Source organism: Pleurodeles waltl, chromosome 9 (genome assembly GCF_031143425.1).
Source record: "Pleurodeles waltl isolate 20211129_DDA chromosome 9, aPleWal1.hap1.20221129, whole genome shotgun sequence".
NCBI lineage: Eukaryota > Metazoa > Chordata > Amphibia > Caudata > Salamandridae > Pleurodeles > Pleurodeles waltl.
The window spans coordinates 188,975,013-189,001,815 of record NC_090448.1 but is presented as its reverse complement, the minus strand read 5'-3'; positions in this window follow the sequence as shown (position 1 = coordinate 189,001,815).

The window sequence follows — 26,803 nt, the reverse complement described above, 5'->3', positions numbered from 1 at the left end:
GACCCTTGCCTACGGGGTCGCTCCCCCTGCGTGACATTGGCGCCAAAAAACAAATCCCCGGTGCCTAGTGGTTTCTGCCCCCTTGGGGGCAGATTGACTTAAAATTGGCCAATCTGCCCCCAGGGGGGCAGAAATGGTCTAAATACAATTTGCCCCCCAGGGGAGCGACCCTTGCCTGATGGGTCGCTCCCCATCTCTAAAAAAAGAAACAACAAAAAAAAAAAACACAAAAAAAAAATTGCCCTGGCGCCTAGAGTGTTCTGCCCCCCCCCCCGGGGGCAGTTCGGCCTAATAATAGGCCGATCTGTCCCCCGGGGGGGCAGAAATGGCCTAAAATAAATTTGCCCCCCCAACCTCCACCCCCCCCGGGAGCGACCCTTGCATTCGGGGTCGCTCCCCCTGCGTGACATTGGCGCCAAAAAACAAATCCCCGGTGCCTAGTGGTTTCTGCCCCCTAGGGGGAAGATTGACCTAAAATTGGCCAATCTGCCCCCAGGGGGGCAGAAATGGTCTAAATACAATTTGCCCCCCCCAGGGGAGCGACCCTTGCCTGATGGGTCGCTCCCCATCTCTAAAAAAAGAAACAACAAAAAAAAAAAAAACACAAAAATAAAATTGCCCTGGTGCCTAGAGTGTTCTGCCCCCCCCCCCCGGGGGCAGTTCGGCCTAATAATAGGCCGATCTGTCCCCCGGGGGGGCAGAAATGGCCTAAAATAAATTTGCCCCCCCAACCCCCATCCCCCCCCCGGGAGCGACCCTTGCCTACGGGGTCGCTCCCCCTGCGTGACATTGGCGCCAAAAAACAAATCCCCGGTGCCTAGTGGTTTCTGCCCCCTTGGGGGCAGATTGACCTAAAATTGGCCAATCTGCCCCCAGGGGGGCAGAAATGGTCTAAATACAATTTGCCCCCCCAGGGGAGCGACCCTTGCCTGGTGGGTCGCTCCCCATCTCTAAAAAAAGAAACAACAAAAAAAAAAAACACAAAAAAAAAATTGCCCTGGCGCCTAGAGTGTTCTGCCCCCCCCCCGGGGGCAGTTCGGCCTAATAATAGGCCGATCTGTCCCCCGGGGGGGCAGAAATGGCCTAAAATAAATTTGCCCCCACAACCTCCACCCCCCCCCCGGAGCGACCCTTGCCTACGGGGTCGCTCCCCCTGCGTGACATTGGCGCCAAAAAACAAATCCCCGGTGCCTAGTGGTTTCTGCCCCCTTGGGGGAAGATTGACCTAAAATTGGCCAATCTGCCCCCAGGGGGGCAGAAATGGTCTAAATACAATTTGCCCCCCCCAGGGGAGCGACCCTTGCCTGATGGGTCGCTCCCCATCTCTAAAAAAAGAAACAACAAAAAAAAAACACAAAAAAAAAAATTGCCCTGGCGCCTAGAGTGTTCTGCCCCCCCCCCCGGGGGCAGTTCGGCCTAATAATAGGCCGATCTGTCCCCCGGGGGGGCAGAAATGGCCTAAAATAAATTTGCCCCCCCAAACCCCACCCCCCCCCCCCGGGAGCGACCCTTGCCTACGGGGTCGCTCCCCCTGCGTGACATTGGCGCCAAAAAACAAATCCTCGGTGCCTAGTGGTTTCTGCCCCCTTGGGGGCAGATTGACTTAAAATTGGCCAATCTGCCCCCAGGGGGGCAGAAATGGTCTAAATACAATTTGCCCCCCCCCCAGGGGAGCGACCCTTGCCTGATGGGTCGCTCCCCATCTCTAAAAAAAGAAACAACAAAAAAAAAAAACACAAAAAAAAAATTGCCCTGGCGCCTAGAGTGTTCTGCCACCCCCCCCCGGGGGCAGTTCGGCCTAATAATAGGCCGATCTGTCCCCCGGGGGGGCAGAAATGGCCTAAAATAAATTTGCCCCCCCAACCTCCACCCCCCCCCCGGGAGCGACCCTTGCATACGGGGTCGCTCCCCCTGCGTGACATTGGCGCCAAAAAACAAATCCCCGGTGCCTAGTGGTTTCTGCCCCCTAGGGGGAAGATTGACCTAAAATTGGCCAATCTGCCCCCAGGGGGGCAGAAATGGTCTAAATACAATTTGCCCCCCCCAGGGGAGCGACCCTTGCCTGATGGGTCGCTCCCCATCTCTAAAAAAAGAAACAACAAAAAAAAAACACAAAAAAAAAATTGCCCTGGCGCCTAGAGTGTTCTGCCCCCCCCCCCGGGGGCAGTTCGGCCTAAAAATAGGCCGATCTGTCCCCCGGGGGGGCAGAAATGGCCTAAAATAAATTTGCCCCCCCAACCCCCACCGCCCCCCCCGGGAGCGACCCTTGCCTACGGGGTCGCTCCCCCTGCGTGACATTGGCGCCAAAAAACAAATCCCCGGTGCCTAGTGGTTTCTGCCCCCTTGGGGGCAGATTGACCTAAAATTGGCCAATCTGCCCCCAGGGGGGCAGAAATGGTCTAAATACAATTTGCCCCCCCAGGGGAGCGACCCTTGCCTGATGGGTCGCTCCCCATCTCTAAAAAAAGAAACAACAAAAAAAAAAAACACCAAAAAAAAATTGCCCTGGCGCCTAGAGTGTTCTGCCCCCCCCGGGGGCAGTTCGGCCTAATAATAGGCCGATCTGTCCCCCGGGGGGGCAGAAATGGCCTAAAATAAATTTGCCCCCCCAACCCCCACACCACCCCCCCGGGAGCGACCCTTGCCTACGGGGTCGCTCCCTCTGCGTGACATTGGCGCCAAAAAACAAATCCCCAGTGCCTAGTGGTTTCTGCCCCCTAGGGGGCAGATTGACCTAAAATTGGCCAATCTGCCCCCAGGGGGGCAGAAATGGTCTAAATACAATTTGCCCCCCCAGGGGAGCGACCCTTGCCTGATGGGTCGCTCCCCATCTCTAAAAAAAGAAACAACAAAAAAAAAAAACACAAAAAAAAAATTGCCCTGGCGCCTAGAGTGTTCTGCCCCCCCCCGGGGGCAGTTCGGCCTAAAAATAGGCCGATCTGTCCCCCGGGGGGGCAGAAATGGCCTAAAATAAATTTGCCCCCCCAACCGGCACACCCCCCCCCGGGAGCGAACCTTGCCTACGGGGTCGCTCCCCCTGCGTGACATTGGCGCCAAAAAACAAATCCCCGGTGCCTTGTGGTTTCTGCCCCCTTGGGGGCAGATTGACCTAAAATTGGCCAATCTGCCCCCAGGGGTGCAGAAATGGTCTAAATACAATTTGCCCCCCCAGGGGAGCGACCCTTGCCTGATGGGTCGCTCCCCATCTCTAAAAAAAGAAACAAAAAAAACAAAAAACACAAAAAAAAAATTGCCCTGGCGCCTAGAGTGTTCTGCCCCCCCCCCGGGGACAGTTCGGCCTAATAATAGGCCGATCTGTCCCCCGGGGGGGCAGAAATGGCCTAAAATAAATTTGCCCCCCCACCCCCCCCCGGGAGCGACCCTTGCCTACGGGGTCGCTCCCCCTGCGTGACATTGGCGCCAAAAAAACAAATCCCCGGTGCCTAGTGGTTTCTGCCCCCTAGGGGGAAGATTGACCTAAAATTGGCCAATCTGCCCCCAGGGGGGCAGAAATGGTCTAAATACAATTTGCCCCCCCCAGGGGAGCGACCCTTGCCTGATGGGTCGCTCCCCATCTCTAAAAAAAGAAACAACAAAAAAAAAAACACAAAAAAAAAATTGCCCTGGCGCCTAGAGTGTTCTGCCCCCCCCCGGGGGCAGTTCGGCCTAATAATAGGCCGATCTGTCCCCCGGGGGGGCAGAAATGGCCTAAAATAAATTTGCCCCCCCAAACCCCACCCCCCCCCCGGGAGCGACCCTTGCCTACGGGGTCGCTCCCCCTGCGTGACATTGGCGCCAAAAAACAAATCCCCGGTGCCTAGTGCTTTCTGCCCCCTTGGGGGCAGATTGACTTAAAATTGGCCAATCTGCCCCCAGGGGGGCAGAAATGGTCTAAATACAATTTGCCCCCCCAGGGGAGCGACCCTTGCCTGATTGGTCGCTCCCCATCTCTAAAAAAAGAAACAACAAAAAAAAAAAACACAAAAAAAAAATTGCCCTGGCGCCTAGAGTGTTCTGCCCCCCCCCCCGGGGGCAGTTCGGCCTAATAATAGGCCGATCTGTCCCCCGGGGGGGCAGAAATGGCCTAAAATAAATTTGCCCCCCCAACCTCCACCCCCCCCGGGAGCGACCCTTGCATTCGGGGTCGCTCCCCCTGCGTGACATTGGCGCCAAAAAACAAATCCCCGGTGCCTAGTGGTTTCTGCCCCCTAGGGGGAAGATTGACCTAAAATTGGCCAATCTGCCCCCAGGGGGGCAGAAATGGTCTAAATACAATTTGCCCCCCCCAGGGGAGCGACCCTTGCCTGATGGGTCGCTCCCCATCTCTAAAAAAAGAAACAACAAAAAAAAAACACAAAAAAAAAATTGCCCTGGCGCCTAGAGTGTTCTGCCCCCCCCCCCCGGGGGGCAGTTCGGCCTAAAAATAGGCCGATCTGTCCCCCGGGGGGGCAGAAATGGCCTAAAATAAATTTGCCCCCCCAACCCCCACCGCCCCCCCGGGAGCGACCCTTGCCTACGGGGTCGCTCCCCCTGCGTGACATTGGCGCCAAAAAACAAATCCCCGGTGCCTAGTGGTTTCTGCCCCCTTGGGGGCAGATTGACCTAAAATTGGCCAATCTGCCCCCAGGGGGGCAGAAATGGTCTAAATACAATTTGCCCCCCCAGGGGAGCGACCCTTGCCTGATGGGTCGCTCCCCATCTCTAAAAAAAGAAACAACAAAAAAAAAAAACACCAAAAAAAAATTGCCCTGGCGCCTAGAGTGTTCTGCCCCTCCCCGGGGGCAGTTCGGCCTAATAATAGGCCGATCTGTCCCCCGGGGGGCAGAAATGGCCTAAAATAAATTTGCCCCCCCAACCTCCACCCCCCCCGGGAGCGACCCTTGCCTACGGGGTCGCTCCCCCTGCGTGACTTTGGCGCCAAAAAACAAATCCCCGGTGCCTAGTGGTTTCTGCCCCCTTGGGGGCAGATTGACCTAAAATTGGCCAATCTGCCCCCAGGGGGGCAGAAATGGTCTAAATACAATTTGCCCCCCCAGGGGAGCGACCCTTGCCTGATGGGTCGCTCCCCATCTCTAAAAAAAGAAACAACAAAAAAAAAAAAACACAAAAAAAAAATTGCCCTGGCGCCTAGAGTGTTCTGCCCCCCCCCCCGGGGGCAGTTCGGCCTAAAAATAGGCCGATCTGTCCCCCGGGGGGGCAGAAATGGCCTAAAATAAATTTGCCCCCCCAACCCCCTCCCCCCCGGGAGCGACCCTTGCCTACGGGGTCGCTCCCCCTGCGTGACATTGCCGCCAAAAAAAAAATCCCCGGTGCCTTGTGGTTTCTGCCCCCTTGGGGGCAGATTGACCCAAAATTGGCCAATCTGCCCCCAGGGGGGCAGAAATGGTCTAAATACAATTTGCCCCCCCAGGGGAGCGACCCTTGCCTGATGGGTCGCTCCCCATCTCTAAAAAAAGAAACAACAAAAAAAAAAAACACAAAAAAAAAATTGCCCTGGCGCCTAGAGTGTTCTGCCCCCCCCCGGGGGCAGTTCGGCCTAAAAATAGGCCGATCTGTCCCCCGGGGGGGCAGAAATGGCCTAAAATAAATTTGCCCCCCCAACCGGCACACCCCCCCCCGGGAGCGAACCTTGCCTACGGGGTCGCTCCCCCTGCGTGACATTGGCGCCAAAAAACAAATCCCCGGTGCCTTGTGGTTTCTGCCCCCTTGGGGGCAGATTGACCTAAAATTGGCCAATCTGCCCCCAGGGGTGCAGAAATGGTCTAAATACAATTTGCCCCCCCAGGGGAGCGACCCTTGCCTGATGGGTCGCTCCCCATCTCTAAAAAAAGAAACAAAAAAAAAAAAAACACAAAAAAAAAATTGCCCTGGCGCCTAGAGTGTTCTGCCCCCCCCCGGGGGCAGTTCGGCCTAATAATAGGCCGATCTGTCCCCCGGGGGGGCAGAAATGGCCTAAAATAAATTTGCCCCCCCTCCCCCCCCGGGAGCGACCCTTGCCTACGGGGTCGCTCCCCCTGCGTGACATTGGCGCCAAAAAACAAATCCCCGGTGCCTAGTGGTTTCTGCCCCCTAGGGGGAAGATTGACCTAAAATTGGCCAATCTGCCCCCAGGGGGGCAGAAATGGTCTAAATACAATTTGCCCCCCCCAGGGGAGCGACCCTTGCCTGATGGGTCGCTCCCCATCTCTAAAAAAAGAAACAACAAAAAAAAAACACAAAAAAAAAATTGCCCTGGCGCCTAGAGTGTTCTGCCCCCCCCCGGGGGCAGTTCGGCCTAATAATAGGCCGATCTGTCCCCCGGGGGGGCAGAAATGGCCTAAAATAAATTTGCCCCCCCAAACCCCACCCCCCCCCCGGGAGCGACCCTTGCCTACGGGGTCGCTCCCCCTGCGTGACATTGGCGCCAAAAAACAAATCCCCGGTGCCTAGTGGTTTCTGCCCCCTTGGGGGCAGATTGACTTAAAATTGGCCAATCTGCCCCCAGGGGGGCAGAAATGGTCTAAATACAATTTGCCCCCCAGGGGAGCGACCCTTGCCTGATGGGTCGCTCCCCATCTCTAAAAAAAGAAACAACAAAAAAAAAAAACACAAAAAAAAAATTGCCCTGGCGCCTAGAGTGTTCTGCCCCCCCCCCCCGGGGGCAGTTCGGCCTAATAATAGGCCGATCTGTCCCCCGGGGGGGCAGAAATGGCCTAAAATAAATTTGCCCCCCCAACCTCCACCCCCCCCGGGAGCGACCCTTGCATTCGGGGTCGCTCCCCCTGCGTGACATTGGCGCCAAAAAACAAATCCCCGGTGCCTAGTGGTTTCTGCCCCCTAGGGGGAAGATTGACCTAAAATTGGCCAATCTGCCCCCAGGGGGGCAGAAATGGTCTAAATACAATTTGCCCCCCCCAGGGGAGCGACCCTTGCCTGATGGGTCGCTCCCCATCTCTAAAAAAAGAAACAACAAAAAAAAAAAAACACAAAAATAAAATTGCCCTGGTGCCTAGAGTGTTCTGCCCCCCCCCGGGGGCAGTTCGGCCTAATAATAGGCCGATCTGTCCCCCGGGGGGGCAGAAATGGCCTAAAATAAATTTGCCCCCCCAACCCCCATCCCCCCCCCGGGAGCGACCCTTGCCTACGGGGTCGCTCCCCCTGCGTGACATTGGCGCCAAAAAACAAATCCCCGGTGCCTAGTGGTTTCTGCCCCCTTGGGGGCAGATTGACCTAAAATTGGCCAATCTGCCCCCAGGGGGGCAGAAATGGTCTAAATACAATTTGCCCCCCCAGGGGAGCGACCCTTGCCTGGTGGGTCGCTCCCCATCTCTAAAAAAAGAAACAACAAAAAAAAAAAACACAAAAAAAAAATTGCCCTGGCGCCTAGAGTGTTCTGCCCCCCCCCCGGGGGCAGTTCGGCCTAATAATAGGCCGATCTGTCCCCCGGGGGGGCAGAAATGGCCTAAAATAAATTTGCCCCCACAACCTCCACCCCCCCCCCGGAGCGACCCTTGCCTACGGGGTCGCTCCCCCTGCGTGACATTGGCGCCAAAAAACAAATCCCCGGTGCCTAGTGGTTTCTGCCCCCTTGGGGGAAGATTGACCTAAAATTGGCCAATCTGCCCCCAGGGGGGCAGAAATGGTCTAAATACAATTTGCCCCCCCCAGGGGAGCGACCCTTGCCTGATGGGTCGCTCCCCATCTCTAAAAAAAGAAACAACAAAAAAAAAAACACAAAAAAAAAATTGCCCTGGCGCCTAGAGTGTTCTGCCCCCCCCCGGGGGCAGTTCGGCCTAATAATAGGCCGATCTGTCCCCCGGGGGGGCAGAAATGGCCTAAAATAAATTTGCCCCCCCAAACCCCACCCCCCCCCCGGGAGCGACCCTTGCCTACGGGGTCGCTCCCCCTGCGTGACATTGGCGCCAAAAAACAAATCCTCGGTGCCTAGTGGTTTCTGCCCCCTTGGGGGCAGATTGACTTAAAATTGGCCAATCTGCCCCCAGGGGGGCAGAAATGGTCTAAATACAATTTGCCCCCCCCCCAGGGGAGCGACCCTTGCCTGATGGGTCGCTCCCCATCTCTAAAAAAAGAAACAACAAAAAAAAAAAACACAAAAAAAAAATTGCCCTGGCGCCTAGAGTGTTCTGCCACCCCCCCCCGGGGGCAGTTCGGCCTAATAATAGGCCGATCTGTCCCCCGGGGGGGCAGAAATGGCCTAAAATAAATTTGCCCCCCCAACCTCCACCCCCCCCCCGGGAGCGACCCTTGCATACGGGGTCGCTCCCCCTGCGTGACATTGGCGCCAAAAAACAAATCCCCGGTGCCTAGTGGTTTCTGCCCCCTAGGGGGAAGATTGACCTAAAATTGGCCAATCTGCCCCCAGGGGGGCAGAAATGGTCTAAATACAATTTGCCCCCCCCAGGGGAGCGACCCTTGCCTGATGGGTCGCTCCCCATCTCTAAAAAAAGAAACAACAAAAAAAAAACACAAAAAAAAAATTGCCCTGGCGCCTAGAGTGTTCTGCCCCCCCCCCCCGGGGGCAGTTCGGCCTAAAAATAGGCCGATCTGTCCCCCGGGGGGGCAGAAATGGCCTAAAATAAATTTGCCCCCCCAACCCCCACCGCCCCCCCGGGAGCGACCCTTGCCTACGGGGTCGCTCCCCCTGCGTGACATTGGCGCCAAAAAACAAATCCCCGGTGCCTAGTGGTTTCTGCCCCCTTGGGGGCAGATTGACCTAAAATTGGCCAATCTGCCCCCAGGGGGGCAGAAATGGTCTAAATACAATTTGCCCCCCCAGGGGAGCGACCCTTGCCTGATGGGTCGCTCCCCATCTCTAAAAAAAGAAACAACAAAAAAAAAAAACACCAAAAAAAAATTGCCCTGGCGCCTAGAGTGTTCTGCCCCCCCCGGGGGCAGTTCGGCCTAATAATAGGCCGATCTGTCCCCCGGGGGGGCAGAAATGGCCTAAAATAAATTTGCCCCCCCAACCCCCACACCACCCCCCCGGGAGCGACCCTTGCCTACGGGGTCGCTCCCTCTGCGTGACATTGGCGCCAAAAAACAAATCCCCGGTGCCTAGTGGTTTCTGCCCCCTAGGGGGCAGATTGACCTAAAATTGGCCAATCTGCCCCCAGGGGGGCAGAAATGGTCTAAATACAATTTGCCCCCCCAGGGGAGCGACCCTTGCCTGATGGGTCGCTCCCCATCTCTAAAAAAAGAAACAACAAAAAAAAAAAACACAAAAAAAAAATTGCCCTGGCGCCTAGAGTGTTCTGCCCCCCCCCGGGGGCAGTTCGGCCTAAAAATAGGCCGATCTGTCCCCCGGGGGGGCAGAAATGGCCTAAAATAAATTTGCCCCCCCAACCGGCACACCCCCCCCCGGGAGCGAACCTTGCCTACGGGGTCGCTCCCCCTGCGTGACATTGGCGCCAAAAAACAAATCCCCGGTGCCTTGTGGTTTCTGCCCCCTTGGGGGCAGATTGACCTAAAATTGGCCAATCTGCCCCCAGGGGTGCAGAAATGGTCTAAATACAATTTGCCCCCCCAGGGGAGCGACCCTTGCCTGATGGGTCGCTCCCCATCTCTAAAAAAAGAAACAAAAAAAACAAAAAACACAAAAAAAAAATTGCCCTGGCGCCTAGAGTGTTCTGCCCCCCCCCGGGGACAGTTCGGCCTAATAATAGGCCGATCTGTCCCCCGGGGGGGCAGAAATGGCCTAAAATAAATTTGCCCCCCCACCCCCCCCCGGGAGCGACCCTTGCCTACGGGGTCGCTCCCCCTGCGTGACATTGGCGCCAAAAAACAAATCCCCGGTGCCTAGTGGTTTCTGCCCCCTAGGGGGAAGATTGACCTAAAATTGGCCAATCTGCCCCCAGGGGGGCAGAAATGGTCTAAATACAATTTGCCCCCCCCAGGGGAGCGACCCTTGCCTGATGGGTCGCTCCCCATCTCTAAAAAAAGAAACAACAAAAAAAAAACACAAAAAAAAAATTGCCCTGGCGCCTAGAGTGTTCTGCCCCCCCCCGGGGGCAGTTCGGCCTAATAATAGGCCGATCTGTCCCCCGGGGGGGGCAGAAATGGCCTAAAATAAATTTGCCCCCCCAAACCCCACCCCCCCCCCGGGAGCGACCCTTGCCTACGGGGTCGCTCCCCCTGCGTGACATTGGCGCCAAAAAACAAATCCCCGGTGCCTAGTGCTTTCTGCCCCCTTGGGGGCAGATTGACTTAAAATTGGCCAATCTGCCCCCAGGGGGGCAGAAATGGTCTAAATACAATTTGCCCCCCCAGGGGAGCGACCCTTGCCTGATTGGTCGCTCCCCATCTCTAAAAAAAGAAACAACAAAAAACAAAAACACAAAAAAAAAATTGCCCTGGCGCCTAGAGTGTTCTGCCCCCCCCCCCGGGGGCAGTTCGGCCTAATAATAGGCCGATCTGTCCCCCGGGGGGGCAGAAATGGCCTAAAATAAATTTGCCCCCCCAACCTCCACCCCCCCCGGGAGCGACCCTTGCATTCGGGGTCGCTCCCCCTGCGTGACATTGGCGCCAAAAAACAAATCCCCGGTGCCTAGTGGTTTCTGCCCCCTAGGGGGAAGATTGACCTAAAATTGGCCAATCTGCCCCCAGGGGGGCAGAAATGGTCTAAATACAATTTGCCCCCCCCAGGGGAGCGACCCTTGCCTGATGGGTCACTCCCCATCTCTAAAAAAAGAAACAACAAAAAAAAAACACAAAAAAAAAATTGCCCTGGCGCCTAGAGTGTTCTGCCCCCCCCCCCCGGGGGCAGTTCGGCCTAAAAATAGGCCGATCTGTCCCCCGGGGGGGCAGAAATGGCCTAAAATAAATTTGCCCCCCCAACCCCCACCGCCCCCCCGGGAGCGACCCTTGCCTACGGGGTCGCTCCCCCTGCGTGACATTGGCGCCAAAAAACAAATCCCCGGTGCCTAGTGGTTTCTGCCCCCTTGGGGGCAGATTGACCTAAAATTGGCCAATCTGCCCCCAGGGGGGCAGAAATGGTCTAAATACAATTTGCCCCCCCAGGGGAGCGACCCTTGCCTGATGGGTCGCTCCCCATCTCTAAAAAAAGAAACAACAAAAAAAAAAAACACCAAAAAAAAATTGCCCTGGCGCCTAGAGTGTTCTGCCCCTCCCCGGGGGCAGTTCGGCCTAATAATAGGCCGATCTGTCCCCCGGGGGGCAGAAATGGCCTAAAATAAATTTGCCCCCCCAACCTCCACCCCCCCCGGGAGCGACCCTTGCCTACGGGGTCGCTCCCCCTGCGTGACTTTGGCGCCAAAAAACAAATCCCCGGTGCCTAGTGGTTTCTGCCCCCTTGGGGGCAGATTGACCTAAAATTGGCCAATCTGCCCCCAGGGGGGCAGAAATGGTCTAAATACAATTTGCCCCCCCAGGGGAGCGACCCTTGCCTGATGGGTCGCTCCCCATCTCTAAAAAAAGAAACAACAAAAAAAAAAAACACAAAAAAAAAATTGCCCTGGCGCCTAGAGTGTTCTGCCCCCCCCCCGGGGGCAGTTCGGCCTAAAAATAGGCCGATCTGTCCCCCGGGGGGGCAGAAATGGCCTAAAATAAATTTGCCCCCCCAACCCCCTCCCCCCCGGGAGCGACCCTTGCCTACGGGGTCGCTCCCCCTGCGTGACATTGCCGCCAAAAAAAAAATCCCCGGTGCCTTGTGGTTTCTGCCCCCTTGGGGGCAGATTGACCCAAAATTGGCCAATCTGCCCCCAGGGGGGCAGAAATGGTCTAAATACAATTTGCCCCCCCAGGGGAGCGACCCTTGCCTAATGGGTCGCTCCCCATCTCTAAAAAAAGAAACAACAAAAAAAAAAAACACAAAAAAAAAAATTGCCCTGGCGCCTAGAGTGTTCTGCCCCCCCCCCGGGGGCAGTTCGGCCTAATAATAGGCCGATCTGTCCCCCGGGGGGGCAGAAATGGCCGAAAATAAATTTGCCCCCCCAACCCCCACACCCCCCCCCGGGAGCGACCCTTGCCTACGAGGTCGCTCCCCCTGCGTGACATTGGCGCCAAAAAACAAATCCCCGGTGCCTTGTGGTTTCTGCCCCCTTGGGGGCAGATTGACCTAAAATTGGCCAATCTGCCCCCAGGGGTGCAGAAATGGTCTAAATACAATTTGCCCCCCCAGGGGAGCGACCCTTGCCTGATGGGTCGCTCCCCATCTCTAAAAAAAGAAACAGCAAAAAAAAAAAACACAAAAAAAAAATTGCCCTGGCGCCTAGAGTTTTCTGCCCCCCCCCCCGGGGGCGACCCTTGCCTACGGGGTCGCTCCCCCTGCGTGACATTGGCGCCAAAAAACAAATCCCCGGTGCCTAGTGGTTTCTGCCCCCTTGGGGGCAGATTGACCTAAAATCGGCCAATCTGCCCCCAGGGGGGCAGAAATGGTCTAAATACAATTTGCCCCCCAGGGGAGCGACCCTTGCCTGATGGGTCGCTCCCCATCTCTAAAAAAAAAAAAAAAGAACAAAAAAAAAACACAAAAAAAAAAATTGCCCTGGCGCCTAGAGGTTTCTTCCCCCCTGGGGGCAGATCGGCCTAATAATAGGCCGATCTGCCCCCAGGGGGGGCAGAAAAGGCCTTCCCAAAAAATTGCCCCCCCTGGGAGCGACCCTTGCCAAAGGGGTCGCTTTGTTGCGTGACATTCGCGCGCAAAAACAAACTCCCTGGTGTCTAATGGTTTCTGCCCCCCTTGGGGGCAGATTGGCCTTATCAAAATTGGCCAATCTGCCCCCAAGGGGGGCAGAAATGGCCTAAATATATATTGCCCCGTAGGGGAGCGACCCTTGCCTAAGGGATCGCTCCCCACCTAAAAAAAAAGAATTCATCACCAAAAAAAAAAAAAAAAAAAAATGGTCCCTGGTGCCTAGAGGTTTCTGCCCCCCCTGGGGGCAGATCGGCCTAATAATAGGCCAATCTGCCCCCAGGGGGGGCAGAAAAGGCCTTCCTAAAAAAATGCCCCCCTGGGAGCGACCCTTGCCCAAGGGGTCGCTCCCTTTTGCCAATTTCAAGAAAAAAAAAAAAATCCCTGGTGTCTAGTGGGGTTTCAAAAGCCGGATTGCAAGCAATCCAGCTTTTGAAACCTGTGAGAGACTTCAAAGGGAAGGAAATACATTTCCTTCCCTTTGAAGCCTCTCGGGGCCTCCCCCATGGGATTGAAAAAGAAATGCAAAAGCATTTCTTTTTCAATCGCGCTGGAAGCTCTGCTTCCAGCGCGATGGGGGAGACCCTGTGACTAATCAGCGCGCGCTCGCGCGCTGACGTCACAGGGGGGGTTGGGGGGGGTCGGGGGTGGGAGGGGAAGGGCTTCCCCTTCCATCCCTGACTTGGGGGGGTGGGGGGGAACCCCACAGAGGGAGCGAGAGCGCTCCCTCTGGGCTGTGTGCCGAGGACGTAGTGGTTACGTCCTCGGCACAGCAGCACTGTGCCGCAGGACGTAACCACTACGTCCGCGGCACAGAAGGGGTTAAACGGCGCCAGTGGTGTATCATTGTGGGAAACGGCTCTGTCATGACGCCAATTAACATCAAATTGCAGCATTGTTGCTTCTAGACACTATTTTTGTGTTTTTGATTGCTAAAATCATATTTTTAATTGTGTACTGTGGATTTTTATCCTATTTGTTCTTGTTTATTTAGATAAATATTTACTATTTTTATAAACCTGTGTGGTGTCCATTTCGTAGTGTTTCACTGTATGCCTGTGTGTGTCATTACAAATACTTTACACATTGCTTCTGGTTTAAGCCTTTGTACTTGTGCCAAGCTACCAAGGGGTTGAACAGGTGTTAACTAGGTGTGTTTCTCCTTTGTCCTGACTAGAGTGACGGTCCTTGCTTGGACAGTGTTCAACCAGATAGCCAACCAAGGACCCCATTTCTAACAAGCCCGATGGGGCACAGTGGTATTGTTTGACAGATTTAGCCTACATTATGACATATTGCTCCTCACGATATCTGCCCCTTACTGTTCAGAAGTAGATTACATAATATTTATATACGCACACAACTACAAGCAGATGGTAAATATATACTTACCAATGGGTCGCCAACTTCCATTGGTGAGGTGATCTGGTAGATCAGCCTTGCAGCTCACAACATTCACTTATCAGTGTTTCAGCTGGTGTACAGTTAGGTCTACATCAAAAACCCTGCTCATGTGCCACATCAGATTCTCCCACTACTCCTTGCTCTCCTTAGTGGGGTAGCCCGTAGCTATACATAATGTGCCACTTTCAAAAGTAGGCCCCTAATTCTCCCTTTGACAGGTTCTTTGCTGTCCTCTTCCCCAACATGACACTAACCGCACTATACCCCCTTAACACTATATAAAATACTCTTTAGTCTTTCCCCCTACACTTGAAAGAAAAAAAACCCTAAATAGAATAACACCCAACAATACAGTGACAATAACAATATAAGGAGCAAATACAACAAACAAAACACTTCATAAAACCAGCACAGACAAAGACCCATATTTATATTTTTTTGCGCTGCATTTGCATAATTTTTTGGCACAAAAGTGCTGCAAACTTACAAAATACAATTATATTTTGTAAGTTTGCTCTGCTTTTGCGTCAAAGAATGACACAAATGTGGTGCAAAAAAAGTATAAATATGGGCCAAAATGTCTGTAAGTGAAAGTAACTTCATACTTCCTCGTTTGCAGCCTGTCAGAGACAATGCACCATTTCCTGGGTGTATCTCACCCTTTTCAACAAATGTGTAGTTTTTTATGGTGCATCGGTACAGAAATTGCCAATGAGGGATTAACGCACAATGTATGCTAATGCACAATGTATCATATTTACACATTGATACATGGCTTCCTACCCTCATTCCAGGTGCAATGCATTGCACAAATGGGTGAATGTGTGGGCTCTGACCCATGCAACTAGTCTATTGTGTGAGGTACAGTGTAGTGAATTGTGCAATGCCTGTAAACACACCTTGGGATCACATTCCTTGCTCCTCTTTTCTTACCTGACAAACTTGATACCTTGGGGTGTGTTGAATGTCATTGGTAAAAGTGTACCTATGTGTGTCATTGCGTTCATTGTGCTGACATTATGAGTGACAATATATTTATGTGAAAAACACATACATATTGTGATGTGCAGAGACATTCAAAAACTTTTATTGGTCTTACAGTTATTGTATGCCTGGGTGAAAGTAGATAGCCTCAGAGTAGGCATCTTTTCAATCAAATATATTGCAGTGCTATGCAAGTGAAATACACTATTCTATTCATGAATATGAATAAGTCTAACTTCATACTATCTGTCTGCATTCCTGCATAGGTTGTGCTATGGATGCTATACACACTGTGAGAAGAACAGACATTGGCTGCTTCAGCCAGTCTATGGTATGTGTACCATGCAGTTCAATATTTATCTGGATAGATATGAAAGGTATGGTGCTAAGGCAACATGACACCTGTGACTGTTCAGCAGGCATCATTTAGTGGACTAAAATAGAAAACGGCCACCATTGATTTTAGTGGTACAGACACATCTGCTGTGTGGGCTTTGTTTCTGGAACAATATGTGTCAGAAATGCACAATTCACCTGGGTAAAAATGTTAGCAAAATCTGTTTGCCTTTAGTTTGATGATCAGGAGTCCAGCTTGAGTAGGCCAGACAAGTGTGATGAATCCCAAGTGCCACTATGTTTCGCAGTTCACTGCATGACATTATTCTGTACCATAGATGGATTCTGTGCACCTCAATTGTGATTGCCATTCACACGAGATGTTCAGATGTGCAAATTCTGACAGATGACACCAAACAAACCTGCAGCACATCAGTGAGTACTACGTTGACAGTAATATTATGTGTTGTCAGACCTTGACATTTTATCCTTGCTTTGATTTTCTTTCCGCCCTGTGTTACACCAGCACACATGGATGGAGCAGTAAATCTCACAGAAATTCTTGTTTAACAGTACAATACACCATTACAGTCACATCCTTTCTTGCATGTAACTGTTACATCCTTTCCTCATGGGGCATCATTGCCTGCATTGGGCCTAGGAAGCCAATCAAGCACCGGCCAAGAGTCAACATTTTAATCCTTTATGCAATGTGCTTGCAAACATTGGTGTGGCATAGGGTGATTATCTGTGCTGCACTGTGTGGCCATGCCCATTATATGTCCCTCTGTTTACGCTCACAGGACATCATGTAAACTATACTGTGATCAACATATATGAGAGAAATCACTAACTTGGCAAGCATGAACAAGATTTCTAAACGAGGGTGGCCGCAGGAGGTCACTGCTGCCCGCGTTAAGAAAGCTGCCATTCGCGTTGAGAAAGAAGCCGCTCAGGTAGATTTTCTTAGCACCCTCTGGTACTCTGCATGATGCCATTCATTCTGATTTTATAGCGCAGGAGAAACTCCTGGTGCTGAAAATCAGTGCGAACAACTTGACTTATCGAAATTCTGCTGCTTGCAGAGCTATGTGTAGAGTGGAAGGGTTTTTCAGCGCTGCTGAACTCACACACTCTACCCAGGACTATTAAATAGTCCATTATACTTGTGATGTTCAATTAACAAGGCACTGTCATTCACACATGATGTGTATCTTACTCCTGTCAACATTAGTAGCACTACATAGAATCTGAGTGCAGGCCTTTGTGAGTGCCTCCTGGTCCAAGGAGATTGCATTCCCTCACATAGGCATATGTAGTGGCACACACTCAACTTACTTTTCACCTTTGAGTGCATAATATATTTGTGATCCGTTCAACTATGCAATTGGACATTCAGGTTAGAGGTACACAACTGTTGCCATGCTGAGGTAAGTTCACATCTAAATCACTCGATCTGGCTATGTGGAAAGAACTGTGTCTATGCACATCCATTTTTGTCTGACTTTTTATTTAAGTGAAATCACACTCTTGACATCTCAGTATCGTTAGGTGATCAAGGTTTGCATATAACCTTTCCAATTTCATAGTCCTATGATCATGTATACACTGTACAACATCTTCTGATAATGTTGTGTTTTTACATCCATTTGGTTCTCATTGCACTGCTGAGCATTGCATTTAAAAAAATTCTCTTCTATCTACTGTACCATGAGGAGGTATATGTGACTGTTAGAAATTGGGTCTTTCGTTGGCAGTCAGGTTACCCCCTGTCCATGCAAACAACCTCATTCTAGTCAGGGTAAGTCACACACAATCCAAATTACCCTGTACTCACCCTCTGGTAGCTTGGCACGGACAGTCAGGCTTAACTTAGAAGGCAATGTGTAAAGTATTTGTGAAATAAATCATGCAATAACACAGTGCAAACACAAAAAATACACCACAGAGGTTTAGAAAAATATAGGCCCTGCTTTATACTTTTTGACACAAACTTGTGTTAGCGCAGGTTTGCGTCAAAAAGTGTATCGCCCGCTAGCGCCATTCCTGGACGCCAGCCGGCATCATATTTAAGTAATGACACTAGCCAGCGGTAAGGCTGTTTAGCATCAAAATAAATGATGCTAACCGGGTGGGGAAGGCGTAGGGGAAACAGGAGGTTGTGCGTCAAAGAATGGCGCTAGTCAGGGTAGAATCAGAAAAATGACACTAACTTGAATAGCGTCATTTATTGACGCCCAACCCCCATGGACATGACTCCTGTCTTAGTAAAGACAGGAGTCATGCCCACCTACCCATTGGCCATTCTCAGGGGACTTATGTCCCCTGGGCATGGCCAGTGGGCACAGTGCAATGTGGGAGTGGGGCAAAGTTAGACCCCCCCATTGCACTTATAAAAAGAAAACCAAAACTTACCTGGACTTACCTGGGATGGGTCGCCCCATCCTGAGGTGTCCTCCAGGTGCGGGTGGGGTTGAGTGGGGGTGTCCCTGGGTACAGGGAAGGACTCCTGTGGGCTGTTTCCATGGCCTCTGACCATTAAAAATGGCCCACAGGACCCTTAACGCCTGCCCTGACCCAGGCGTTAAATAATGGCGCTATACAGGCTTAGCGCCATTATTTAAGGCCCTCCTCCTCCTGTGCGTGATTTTAGCAAAGGAGGATAAATAAGGCGCAATGGCCTTAGAGTAATTTTTTTCTTGGGAAAGCCTACCTTGCATCTCAATGACGCAAGGTAGTTTTCCACAGGCACAAAAAGACGTTAACTCCAATATTTTGACGCAGACGGGTCTAGCGTCAAGATCTAAAGATGGAAATAAGTTTGTGCTGGATTTGCTTTAAAAAAATTACACAAATTTGGCGCAAACAAAGTATAAATATGCCCCATAGAATATTTCTCTGAGTACATTAAGGTCAAAACGATCAAGATTTGATAAATACAAGTTGAAATATCACTTTTGTAATGAAAGAGTCTTTTAGTTCTTAAAGACAACAATGGCCCCTTGCAAAGTACCTGGCTTGCGTCTTAATTATCCGCACAGGACTGTAGAGGAGGAGATGCGTGCAAAACAGGAAGGTGTGCATCATTTTCTCTGGGCACACACAGATGATGTGTCAATTGTTTTCCACGCAGCAAGAGCTTTGCTTCAATTTGCGGCGCTCAGACTTGGATCCTCTTCGAGTTGTGGGGTATTTGGATGCCACTGGGACAAAGCAGAGAAATCCTGGGTGCACAGGATGAAGTCAGAGTAGCTGCATCAATCCAGTGGGTGATGCGGGGAAATTTGTGTCACAAGGCAGGCGATGCATCGATTCCTCTCACAGGAAGTCGGGTTGCATTGTTCCGGTTCGGCAATGCGTTGATCCGGTGTGCCATGCGTTGAGGTTCCTGCCGCAACGCTGGCGATGCATCAATCTCTTGGGGAGCCAGGCTCTTTTGTTCCGGTTCGGCGATGCAACAATATTTTCATTGCGGTGCAGGCTGTGCATCGTTTCCAAGAGGCTGTGTGTCGAATTTTCTGCTCAAAACAATTTCTTTGCAGACAGTAAAGTCTTTTTGGACCTAAGACTTCAGCAACAGGAGGCAACCTCAATTTTAGCCCTTGGAGAGCACTTCTCAGCAGAGCCTGAGGGCAGCAAGGGGGCAGCCCACCAGCAAGACAGCAGTCCCTTATAGCAAATCAGTCAGATGAGTCCTTTGGGCAGCCAGGCAGCTTCTCTCAGCAGATTGAAGGTTCTGGTTCAGAGTTTCTTTCCCAGGTGGTATCTTGTCAAGAAGTTTCTGAGTTAGTAGGGTCAGAGTCCTGGTTTAAATAATACCCAAATGTGCCTTTGAAGTGGGGGAGACTTCAAAGAGTGGCTTAGAAGTTCACAAGGTCCACTTACAGTTCCATCCTGTCACCCAGGGTCCCAGTAGGGGGTTTGGTAGTCCATCGTGTGAGGGCAGGCCACTGTCCTTTGACATGTAAGTGTCAGGCCCTCCACCCTCCCAGCCCTAGAAGACCCATTCAGTATGCAGATGTGTGCAGATGTGAATGAGCCTGTATTTGGGGTTGTCTGAGTGACATGCAAAAGGTAGCTGCCAACTAACCTAGCCAGATGTGGATTGTAAGGCACAGAAGGATTTAAGTGCAGAGAAATTATCACTTTCTAAAAGTGGTATTTTTAAAATATTAATATTAAATCCAACTTCACCAGTCAGTAGGATTTTGTATTAACATTCTGGCCTTATTAAATATTACCTTGTTACTCCTTTCAGATCAGAATCTACCACTCAAACAGTATATGAGGGTAACCCTAATGCCAGGGAGGAGCAGGCCTTACAGCAATGTAAAATGAATTTGTGAGTTTTACACTACCAGGACATATAAACTACACAGGTTCATGTCCTGCCTTTTCTCTACATAGCACCCTGCCCTATGGATTACCTAGGGCCCACCTTAGGGGTGACGTATATGTAGTATAAGGGGAGTTTAAGGCTTGGCAAGTACTTTTAAATGCCAAGTCGAATTGGCAGTGAAACTGCACACACAGGCCTTGCAATGGCAGGCCTGAGACATGGTTAAGGGGCTACTTACGTGGGTGGCACAATCAGTGCTGCAGGCCCACTAGTAGCATTTAATCTACAGAACCTGGGCACATGTACTGAACTTTACTAAGGACTTATAAGTAAATTAAATAAACTAATTGGGTATGAGCCAATGTCACCATGTTTTAAGGGTATGTACTTTATTACTGGTTAGCAGTGGTAACATGCACAGAGTACCCAAAACCAGCAAAAACAGTGTTGAAAAGTTGAGAAAGGCAGGCAAAACGTTAGGGGTGACAACCCTAAGGCTGTCAGGTCTAACATGTGTCCCCCCCAGCTAAAAGTGGGACGAGCTACACAACCCCCTGGGGAGCTCTCATCACTAAGGCAGAAGTATCTTGAGAGATGGCATGCTCAATCCCTGGCGATGCTCCACCATAAAGCCCATTGCCTATAGGGAAATGGACCACCTCAAGAGTTTAGGATTTTCATCCCTCATTTGCATGAGCCATCTGAGGGGTCTGTGGTCTGTCTGAACCCGGAAGTGAGTACCAAACAAGTATGGTCTCACCTTCTTCAATGCCCAGACCACAGCAAATGCCTCTCTCTCAATAGCACTCTACCTCTGTTCCTGTGGTAATGGTTTTCTGCTAACAAAGACTACTCCTCATTCAGCTGTGCTAGGACCACCCCTATGCCATGCTCTGGAGGGTCTGTCTGCACAATGAATTCTTTGGAGTAGGCAGGTGCCTTGAGCACGAGGGAAGTGCACATGGCTTCCTTCAGGGAGTCAAAGGCTTCCAGACAAGCCTCTGTCCAATTCACCAACCTAGGTTCCTTCTTGGATCAGTTCTGTTAAGGGGCTACTATGGTGCCATATCCTTAACAAATCTGCTGTAATGTCCGGTGAGTCTTAAGAAAGCCCTCACCTTTGTTTGAGTTCTAGGTGGTTGCCAGGCCTTGATAGTTTCAATCTTGACCTGGAAGGGGTTCACCTTGCCATTCAATCGAAAGGGCATTACTCTGAACTGGAAAGGGCCCTCAGGAGTAGAAAAAGATGATCTCGCTTGAGTCCCTTTAGTCAAGGCGATTTGCCAGTACCCTGAAGTGAGGTCAAAGGTACTAAGGAACTTGGCAGCACCTAGCCTGTCTGCGAGCTCATCAGCTTGGGGGATGGGGTGAGCATCTGCCTTTGTGACAGGGTTGAGACCCCAGTAGTCCACGCAGAACCTAAGTTCTGGTTTGGCACCAGCAGCAGCAGCCTTGATAACCAACCCCACTGGGCAGGACCAGGGACTGCTGGACTTCTCTATCAGCCCAAGAGCCAGCCTCTTGGCAACTTCATCCTTGATGCTGGAATTCACTCTATCTGACATCCTGTAAATATTATTCTTTACAGGTGAACTGTCTCCTGTGTCAATATCATGGACACACAAGTGTGTGAGCTCAGGTGTGAGGGAGAACAGGGAGGAGAACTGCTCCAACAACTCGTAACAGGCTCCTCTCTGATCTAGTGTCACGGAGTCAGAGGGATTAACACCCTCCACTGACCTTCCTTGGCTAGAGGAGTTCAGGGAGAGGCTCATTCTCCTCTTCCATGCCCTCATCTGTCACGAGAAACATGCTGACCTCAGACCTCTCAAAATTAGGCTTCAATCGGTTGTGATAGAGAACCCTTAGGGGGTTTCTGGAGGTCTTGAGGTCCAATAGGTAAGTGGTCTCCCCCTTTTGCTCCTTGACTTTGAATGGGCTGGTCCAGCAGTCCTTGAGAGCTCTAGGTTGTACTGGCTCCGTCACCCATACTTTGTCTCCAGGTAAGAATTCTACAAGGGTGGCCTTCTGGTCACATCATTCCTTCATCACCTCTTGACTGGCCTCGAGGTTGCTCTTGGCCTGTTTCCAGAAACACTGCATCTGGTTGCAGAGGGCCAGCATGTAACTGTCTATAACCAGGGAGGTTTTACTGTCTCACTGGCATCCTGTTAGGCAGGACCCCAGTGCTCATAGTTCGTGGCCTATATGTCAGTATGTTTTACTGTGTTGTCAGTATGCTTGTGTGTCACTGGAGTCCTGCCAACCAGAACTCCAGTGCTTATGCTCTCTCTGTTTCCAAATTTGTTACTATAGTCTAGTGACTCCATATTCCAATCCAAATTGGCACACAGGACCCCCTTTATAAGTCCCTAGTATGTGTTACCTAGGTACCCAGGATATTGGGGCTCCAGTAGATCCATATGTGCTGCAGCATTTCTTTTGCAACCCATAAGGGGCTCATACAAATACTCCTTCAGGATTGCCACTGCAGCCTGAGTGAAATAGTGCAAACACTACTTCACAGCCATTTTCAATGCACCAGGTAACTTATAAGTCACCCATATGTCTAACCGTCAGCTACTGAAGGCTAGGTGCAAAGTTACAGTGTGTGAGGGTACCCTTGCACTAGCAAAGGTGCCCCCATGTTGTCCAGGACCAATTTCCCGGACTTTGTGAGTGCCGGGACACCATTATAAGCGTGCACTACATATATGTCAATACATATATGTAGCTTCACAATAGCAACTCTGAATATGGCCATGTGAGGTGTCTAAGATTGAAAAATTGCACCCCCAGTTCAATTCTCATATTGGGGGCCAATTCCATGCATCCTGGGGGCTCCACCATGGACTCCCAGTACTGCCAAACCAGCTCTCTAAGGTTTATACTGCAGCCCCAGCTGCTGCCACCTCACAGACATGTTTCTGTCCTCCTGGGGATTGAGCAGCTCAATCCCAGGAAAGCAAAGCAATGCATTTCCTTTAGGAGAGGGGTGTTACACCCTCTCTCATTGGCAATAGGTGTTAAACACAAAGGGGAGGGGTAGCCTCCCAGAGCCGCTGAAAATGCATTGAAGGACACAAACGGTGCCCTCCTTGCATAATCTGTTCTGCACCGGTTCAGGGACCCCCAATCCCTGCTCTGGCATAAAACTGGACAAAGGAAAGGGGAGAGACAACTCTTGTATCCATCATCACCCCAGGGGTGGTGCCCAGAGTTCCTCCAGAGTGTCCTTGGTGTTAGCCATCTTGTATTCCAAGATGTGGGAACCCTCTGGGAGCATCTGAGTGGCCAGTGCCAGCAGGTGACATCAGAGACCCCTCCTGATAGGTGCATACCTAGTTAGGTAGCCAATCACCCTCTGAGGGCTATTTAGGGTCTCTCATGTGGGTGTGTCCTCAGATTCAGTTTGCAAGACTTCATCAGGACTCATCTGCATCCTCTGTTTAAGCTTCTGGCAGTCGTATCACCCACAGACTGCTCCAGGAAGACTGTAACTGCAACAAAGGATCCAAGAATGCTACCACAACTCTGCAACTTCAGCTCCTGCCAGCAACTGCAAAAGTATCCAGATGGTGCACGCTATGAGGAATGCCTGTCTTCATCCTGCACCGGACGGACTGAAGGAATCTCCCCTGGAGTGACAGAGTCACTTCCCTGCTTCAGCAGGCACCCCTCTGCAATGACAACAGGTACTCTCTGACTCCTCTCCTGGTGACGAGTGTGACCCCTGGAACACAGGTGATGGACCGAAGTGATCCTGACTGTCCAAAGGTCCAGCTGACAAATTTGAAGGAGGTAAGAGCTTGCCTCCCCGAGGCAGTACCCTGTGCACCGCATGTTCTGCAGCTCCTAGTGCTTCTATGCGTTTCTTCCAGAAATCCTTCATGCACAGCGTAGCCTAGGTCACCATGTTTTAAGGGTATGTACTTTATTACTGGTTAGCAGTGGTAACATGCACAGAGTACCCAAAACCAGCAAAAACAGTGTTGAAAAGTTGAGAAAGGCAGGCAAAACGTTAGGGGTGACAACCCTAAGGCTGTCAGGTCTAACATGTGTCCCCCCCAGCTAAAAGTGGGACGAGCTACACAACCCCCTGGGGAGCTCTCATCACTAAGGCAGAAGTATCTTGAGAGATGGCATGCTCAATCCCTGGCGATGCTCCACCATAAAGCCCATTGCCTATAGGGAAATGGACCACCTCAAGAGTTTAGGATTTTCATCCCTCATTTGCATGAGCCATCTGAGGGGTCTGTGGTCTGTCTGAACCCGGAAGTGAGTACCAAACAAGTATGGTCTCACCTTCTTCAATGCCCAGACCACAGCAAATGCCTCTCTCTCAATAGCACTCTACCTCTGTTCCTGTGGTAATGGTTTTCTGCTAACAAAGACTACTCCTCATTCAGCTGTGCTAGGACCACCCCTATGCCATGCTCTGGAGGGTCTGTCTGCACAATGAATTCTTTGGAGTAGGCAGGTGCCTTGAGCACGAGGGAAGTGCACATGGCTTCCTTCAGGGAGTCAAAGGCTTCCAGACAAGCCTCTGTCCAATTCACCAACCTAGGTTCCTTCTTGGATCAGTTCTGTTAAGGGGCTACTATGGTGCCATATCCTTAACAAATCTGCTGTAATGTCCGGTGAGTCTTAAGAAAGCCCTCACCTTTGTTTGAGTTCTAGGTGGTTGCCAGGCCTTGATAGTTTCAATCTTGACCTGGAAGGGGTTCACCTCGCCATTCAATCGAAAGGGCATTACTCTGAACTGGAAAGGGCCCTCAGGAGTAGAAAAAGATGGTCTCGCTTGAGTCCCTTTAGTCAAGGCGATTTGCCAGTACCCTGAAGTGAGGTCAAAGGTACTAAGGAACTTGGCAGCGCCTAGCCTGTCTGCGAGCTCATCAGCTTGGGGGATGGGGTGAGCATCTGCCTTTGTGACAGGGTTGAGACCCCAGTAGTCTACGCAGAACCTAAGTTCTGGTTTGGCACCAGCAGCAGCAGCCTTGATAACCAACCCCACTGGGCAGGACCAGGGACTGCTGGACTTCTCTATCAGCCCAAGAGCCAGCCTCTTGGCAACTTCATCCTTGATGCTGGAATTCACTCTATCTGACATCCTGTAAATATTATTCTTTACAGGTGAACTGTCTCCTGTGTCAATATCATGGACACACAAGTGTGTGAGCTCAGGTGTGAGGGAGAACAGGGAGGAGAACTGCTCCAACAACTCGTAACAGGCTCCTCTCTGATCTAGTGTCACGGAGTCAGAGGGATTAACACCCTCCACTGACCCATCACCTTCCTTGGCTAGAGGAGTTCAGGGAGAGGCTCATTCTCCTCTTCCATGCCCTCATCTGTCACGAGAAACATGCTGACCTCAGACCTCTCAAAATTAGGCTTCAATCGGTTGTGATAGAGAACCCTTAGGGGGTTTCTGGAGGTCTTGAGGTCCAATAGGTAAGTGGTCTCCCCCTTTTTCTTCTTGACTTTGAATGGGCTGGTCCAGCAGTCCTTGAGAGCTCTAGGTTGTACTGGCTCCGTCACCCATACTTTGTCTCCAGGTAAGAATTCTACAAGGGTGGCCTTCTGGTCACATCATTCCTTCATCACCTCTTGACTGGCCTCGAGGTTGCTCTTGGCCTGTTTCCAGAAACACTGCATCTGGTTGCAGAGGGCCAGCATGTAACTGTCTATAACCAGGGAGGTTTTACTGTCTCACTGGCATCCTGTTAGGCAGGACCCTAGTGCTCATAGTTCGTGGCCTATATGTCAGTATGTTTTACTGTGTTGTCAGTATGCTTGTGTGTCACTGGAGTCCTGCCAACCAGAACTCCAGTGCTTATGCTCTCTCTGTTTCCAAATTTGTTACTATAGTCTAGTGACTCCATATTCCAATCCAAATTGGCACACAGGACCCCCTTTATAAGTCCCTAGTATGTGTTACCTAGGTACCCAGGATATTGGGGCTCCAGTAGATCCTTATGTGCTGCAGCATTTCTTTTGCAACCCATAAGGGGCTCATACAAATACTCCTTCAGGATTGCCACTGCAGCCTGAGTGAAATAGTGCAAACACTACTTCACAGCCATTTTCAATGCACCAGGTAACTTATAAGTCACCCATATGTCTAACCGTCAGCTACTGAAGGCTAGGTGCAAAGTTACAGTGTGTGAGGGTACCCTTGCACTAGCAAAGGTGCCCCCATGTTGTCCAGGACCAATTTCCCGGACTTTGTGAGTGCCGGGACACCATTATAAGCGTGCACTACATATATGTCAATACATATATGTAGCTTCACAATAGCAACTCTGAATATGGCCATGTGAGGTGTCTAAGATTGAAATATTGCACCCCCAGTTCAATTCTCATATTGGGGGCCAATTCCATGCATCCTGGGGGCTCCACCATGGACTCCCAGTACTGCCAAACCAGCTCTCTAAGGTTTATACTGCAGCCCCAGCTGCTGCCACCTCACAGACATGTTTCTGTCCTCCTGGGGATTGAGCAGCTCAATCCCAGGAAAGCAAAGCAATGCATTTCCTTTAGGAGAGGGGTGTTACACCCTCTCTCATTGGCAATAGGTGTTAAACACAAAGGGGAGGGGTAGCCTCCCAGAGCCGCTGAAAATGCATTGAAGGACACAAACGGTGCCCTCCTTGCATAATCTGTTCTGCACCGGTTCAGGGACCCCCAATCCCTGCTCTGGCATAAAACTGGACAAAGGAAAGGGGAGGGACCACTCTTGTATCCATCATCACCCCAGGGGTGGTGCCCAGAGTTCCTCCAGAGTGTCCTTGTTGTTAGCCATCTTGTATTCCAAGATGTGGGAACCCTCTGGGAGCATCTGAGTGGCCAGTGCCAGCAGGTGACATCAGAGACCCCTCCTGATAGGTGCATACCTAGTTAGGTAGCCAATCACCCTCTGAGGGCTATTTAGGGTCTCTCATGTGGGTGTGTCCTCAGATTCAGTTTGCAAGACTTCATCAGGACTCATCTGCATCCTCTGTTTAAGCTTCTGGCAGTCGTATCACCCACAGACTGCTCCAGGAAGACTGTAACTGCAACAAAGGATCCAAGAATGCTACCACAACTCTGCA